Raw genomic sequence first — 6,000 nt, 5'->3', positions numbered from 1 at the left:
GCTATGAATGTATACCAAAGGGAGATTACTCCAATTGTCTTGAACAACATGTTTCATCGGCATTTCTGATCTCGTTTACTCGCCTTTGCACTCGAACTTTCAACACTTTCCATACCTTTTCTATAATGTTAAGGTCTGGGCTCTGTGGGGACCAGGGTAGTGTTTCTCTATCATTGTTTTGTTTCCATTCATTCGTTCTAATAGGAAACGTGACACGGGGGCATTATCCACTCTTGAAAACCCCAACGGCGATTAGCAAAATGACGAGCGACCACAGGCCAAAGAGACTCGTCTAAAACTTCAATATACCTTCCACTGTTCATATTTCCATCAACAGCTTCCAAGGTTCCTACTCCAGGACATACAGCCTCAGAACATGACATAGGCTCTACACGTCGTCTCCCTGTCACCCCGCAAACCAAGGCACCCTGGTCTCAGTCTCCCTCTACACGTCGTCTCCCTGTCACCCCGCAGACCAAGGCACCCTGGTCTCAATCTCTCATCTGCTTTCCTCCATACATATACCTTATTGCTATTTCCCAGTGCAATTTTTGTTTCATCGCTAAATATGATGCATGACCACTGATTAACCACTGTACATCGACCACAAAGTGTACATTTCTTCTTAATCAAGTGCAAAATATTCACATTTTTCAAAATTCAGTACCACTGCCGCACGGTAAGACGGACAAAGTGCAGATTTTACTCTCCGTATTTTGTTAACTGTAAAGTATATATATATATATATATATATATATATAAGAGGTTATGATTCCTATATACAGTAAAATATCTGTATCTCGAATATGGTTTGTCTCGAATACCCCGCTTGAGTCGAAGTCGACCGCCGGTCCCGGCCGTTTTCCCTATATAAATGATTTGAAAAACTTCTGATATCTCGAACACGGTAATCTCGAATACTCCGCTTATGTCGAAGTATTTTCAAGGTCCCATGCCTAATTTTACCTGGCTGATCTCGAAGTGCAGTCAATTTTCCGGTCTGCTTACCATACCTGGTGTCGTTAAAACACACGTCTCCGCCCGCGGCTACATCAATTATAATTAATGACCGCTAATCCACGCTCGCCTTTTCCGAGTAGTCACGGGTGGCCATAATTGTTTCAACAGCTCAGGTGATTAGTGAAGCCTTCCAACATTACGGATTAAGTCCACCGCCAATTATGAACCGACACGCCCGATTCCAGGGATGGTGTTTTGATTGATACACGCTATATCATTAACATGTGGGTTAGATAAACGCACAAAATTGTCGAAGTGAGCTTGAAGTTAATGCTCATAATAACGATAATGCATTTAATAATACACGCCTCATCATTAAAACTAGAACATAGAAAACACGAAAATCTTCAAAGTGAACAGAAATTAAACACTTTGGATCACAACAACATATAAATAGAGACCCGTGAAATGTTCATCATTCGACAACATGTCTCAAGACAGTAAAGACAAGCTGCTAATCCCTGGCATTAAAAGAAAGTTAAAATCGAATACCATAGAAACTAAGATTCAAGCTATTGCAGATGTAGAGAAAGGAATTGACAGTAAGGCGGCCATCGCTAAAAAATACGAAATCCCTCCAAACACATTATCAACATGGATAAAAAATGATGAATAAAATAGCATGCATATTAGCTGTACTTAATAAGATATTGTATTTAATAAACATAAAAAGTTCTTTTTAAAAATCCGTCTTTTTTGTTTCTTACGTGATAGGTTCTTTCACTACAACGCAATAGCTACATCCTAGTCGGGCCTAGACATCAGTAAAGTAAGAATACAAATTGTACGAGCATCTTAATTTTGAAACACATTGTGAGTGTGATGTTTATAGATATGGAGAAAAAACACCGACATATTTGCCTTTGAAATCCCACAATAATATGTTTTACGGCGTTACCGTGTTTGAGGGCGAAGCAAAAAAGTTTTGGCATTAGTATCTATATCCAAAACAGGACAAAAACAACCCGAAGTTAGCACGCGGACGGAGCTGTATCAAAGCATCCTAATTTTGGACATTTGATCCGCCTATATATTGAACGCGGGAAATATAACGCAATCGATGTAAACAGTACATTGTGACGTCATATTCAGCGTCTTTATTTAGCAAATGTATAAACATGGCGTTTGAACCACAACAAAAAACATGGCGTAAATCGTGGAGTGATTATATATGATTAGGAAAATAAGATTTACATGCTTTTACGGATTTTATGTAACATCTCAGAACGACGTGAACTAGGGTAGACGAGATTCAAAATGGAGGAATACATGTCCACGCGCTAATATTCGAATTGACTCCATTAGGTACCAAACTTTTCAAGTTCCATAGGTATGGTTTAATTTTTCATTATTTTCCTATATTCTCCTTTTAAACATGTATATACGTGTTACCTATAGGGAGAGCTCCGCTCTCACGGCCCTTCGGGCCGTGAGAGGGCTTCGCCCTCTATCAATCAACTTGTATTATAAGAAACGGCAACGGGGTTGTTGTTTATAATGCAAATCCCATACTATGCATCATATATCCCCCTTCAAAAAAAAAAAAAATTCAAGATCGATTTTGGATATCTCGAACCCCCGGATATCTCGAAGTTTTTTCGAAGTCCCTTGAACTTCGAGATAGAGATATTTTACTGTAGTACATATGCAGCCATTTACAAGATATTTTAAAGAATAAATGAAAAATATTTAATTATTAAATTAATAATTATATATTTAATAAATAATAGTCTTCTACTCTGTAGTTCCGATTCGATGGTAAGTCACCAAAATAATGTTGATAGCATTACATCCAACTCAATCAGAGGGTTTTTTTTTTTTTTTTTTGGAAAGTCTCTCCACAGCAGAGTTCAGTATGTTATCACACATAAAACAAAAACAAAAAAGTATGCAGAATAGTTTCTACTTTTTATTTACAGAATTTGCAGCTGTGTATAGTTTTGATATTGATCTTTTTAAGATTAATAACTAACAATTAATGATCGATGAATATTTCTATACTGTAGGCACTGCACTGAAGAATCGACTGTAGAATGCCTTGTGTATATATGTATATAAGTCTGTAGCTCCAGGGAGAATCGACTGTAGAATATTTTGTACATTAAATACCACCTATATAAATCCGTAGCTCCAGGGAGATAACTCTCCCTTCTATTTGGGAATATATCAAACAATTCTCAGGAAAATAGTCTCAAAATAGATAGGCAGATATAGAAAACAGCTCTATATATACTATCTATAGACATATAACATTTATGCGATATACTATTATATATATATATATATTTCATTACACGGGGAATGTTGAATTTTTGCTGAAAAACTTGGTTTAAAAAATGCAGCCATTTGATAAAAATATAGTTAATGTTCTTAACACCATTTGGATACCAATCTTTAAGAAATACAATATTTTTCTTGATTTGACTGGAATATAACCAAAAAATTTACATACTTTACACATTCATTATGTTTTGTTGTTCATAACATATCGCTATGAGATAAAGGGCGAGATCAAAAGTTCGATGTCTGACCAAAAAAACCCCAACGAAATTCACATTGTTTTTACCAATGCCCCTTTAAACTAAATATGATGGATGTTGAAACAAGTATAAACACACACTCTGTATACCTTTTCTATTGTTTATTCACAAATTATTGTAGATTCTATATTGTTTAACGTCCGTTTCGAGAATATTTCACTCATATGGAGATGTCACCATTGTCAGTGAAGGGCTGCAAAATTTAGGCCTATGCTCGGCGCTTACGGCCTTTTAGCAGGGGGAGATCTTTATCGTGCCAAATCTGCTATGACACGGGACCTCGGTTTCAATGGTCTTATCCGAAGGACCGCCCCATTTAGTCTCCTCTTACGAAAGGCAAAGGATACTGAGGACCTATTCTATCCCGGATCAAGAGGTGTACATTAAACTATTCACTAAAATATGGTATTATGTGGTTTTTAATAGTCACTCATCTTCGCAAGTCAAGGGTTATTGCTTCGTTACCTCGCACCTTTATTTGTGAAGATGATATTCACTTGTCTTGTTGGGTTTTTTCCACTAAAGAGCAATCGATGTCGGGTGACAGAAAATCACGGGGAATATTTATTCCCCCTTCCCCTGTAACTTGCATTTGAAATATGAACAACCCCAAAGCCTAAGATTTCATGTCCCACATCACTACCATTGAATATATCTAAACATGGACTAACTTTTTTTATCAACGATAATAATATTTATGGTATCACAGAGTTCCGGCCCAAAACGGGCTTAGCCCCTGTAAAACACTATTGTAATTCATATTAAAGGATTTGTTCAAAATCGATTATTTTTGTCAACACCGTGTGGTCGATTTACACTTTACATATCAAGTCCATTGGCATATATAAGTAAGTAATTTTACTTATATATATATATATATATATATATATATATATATATATATATATATATAGTGTATTTCAATGAATATTCATGAATTTTATACCTACATACATTTAGAAATGCCAATGTTTGTTATGTTTGTTTGTTGTTGTTGTTGTTGTGGGGTTTTTTTTGTGCCTATTTTTTTCATTTATTCTTTAAAATATCTTGTAAACGGCTGCATCTACAGTATATAGGAATCATAATCTCTTATATATATGTACACTAATTTACAGTTAACAAAATACGGACACCCATTCTCAATATAAGAGCTCAAACACCAAAATGATTTGTTAAAAATAAAAGTAAAAGATATGGATATTACTATTATGCATAATGAAAATAAAATGTCTATAGATTTTGTATCAAATTTTCTTTTTATCAAATCTAAATACATGAAATAATGACAAAGTGTTAAAAAAGAGGATAATTTCATTTCAAATATGCACGATAAATGTACGTTACCGTCGCTGTATCATCAAAATAGGTCTATAATTAAGAGCGTTATTGAAGAAAATTATATTTTTGGGGTTGTGTTTTAACACCAATGAATACACAAACCTATTTTAACAAAATGATCTTTCTGAATGTAAGCGTTCAAGTATTTTCCCCCTCTTAAAATGATGGTGAATTATCGTTCAGATAAAAAGAAACATTTTATCGATATAATACTTTTATCGGTTCTTCTCATTGTGTTTGTACCGATCAGTTTGGAATACACCTGTCTTTTTTTAAATGGTGAGTGTTTAACGTCTACACAATTAGCTTTTCTTTTGTAATCATTAACAAATTTTACATATAGTTTGGCAATTTAGATACCTGATATAAATGTAACGTACATTTCATGATTATTGTCAGTAAGAAAAACTCAAAGCATCATTAATTTTTGTTTCAATATATTTGTAAACACTATTTTAATGAAAGTAAACGTGTTCAAAACTACCGCAAACCCCAAAAAATATACTTAAAATGTGAAATGTGATTTGGTAACGTACATTTCCAACTTTCAATAAACACACAAATAAACGACAATAAATCAACTGTAAAGAAATAAAAATCAGTTTGAAAATATGTTTCTAGACAGTATTAAGAAATTATAATGTTGATAGTAATATTTTGGTGGTTTTTCTTTTTCAAAATTTAATGTTTGGTAACGTACATTTCGAAGATTTTAACGAAGAAAGTTAAAGCACAACGTTTGGACATTGCATATGGAAACACGATTTTCGCTATCAGTAGAAGAAGAAGACAATATTCTTTTTTTCAAATATAGATTTAAAATTTGCAGAGAATTTCCAGTGAAATCGGCGATTAACCGTAGTGGATACTCACGAAAACTTTGAGCCTCTGCTGAAACAAACGAGGACCCCCTGCTTGCCCCCCATCTCTCACTCTAATCTACCGACAACTACAGTAGTCATGCATATTGCTTTGTTTATAAAATAAATAGCCCCCAAAACATAGTTGTTCCTTTTAAACTTATTGTAGCTTTGAGGAAGGACATCGTAATATAAGCTGGAATAAATGCATATACATGTACTATTAAATCATTTTCTTT

The sequence above is a fragment of the Ostrea edulis genome, chromosome 8, assembly GCF_947568905.1.
Source record: "Ostrea edulis chromosome 8, xbOstEdul1.1, whole genome shotgun sequence".
NCBI classification, from domain to species: domain Eukaryota; kingdom Metazoa; phylum Mollusca; class Bivalvia; order Ostreida; family Ostreidae; genus Ostrea; species Ostrea edulis.
Note: the sequence above shows the minus strand (reverse complement) of the source record.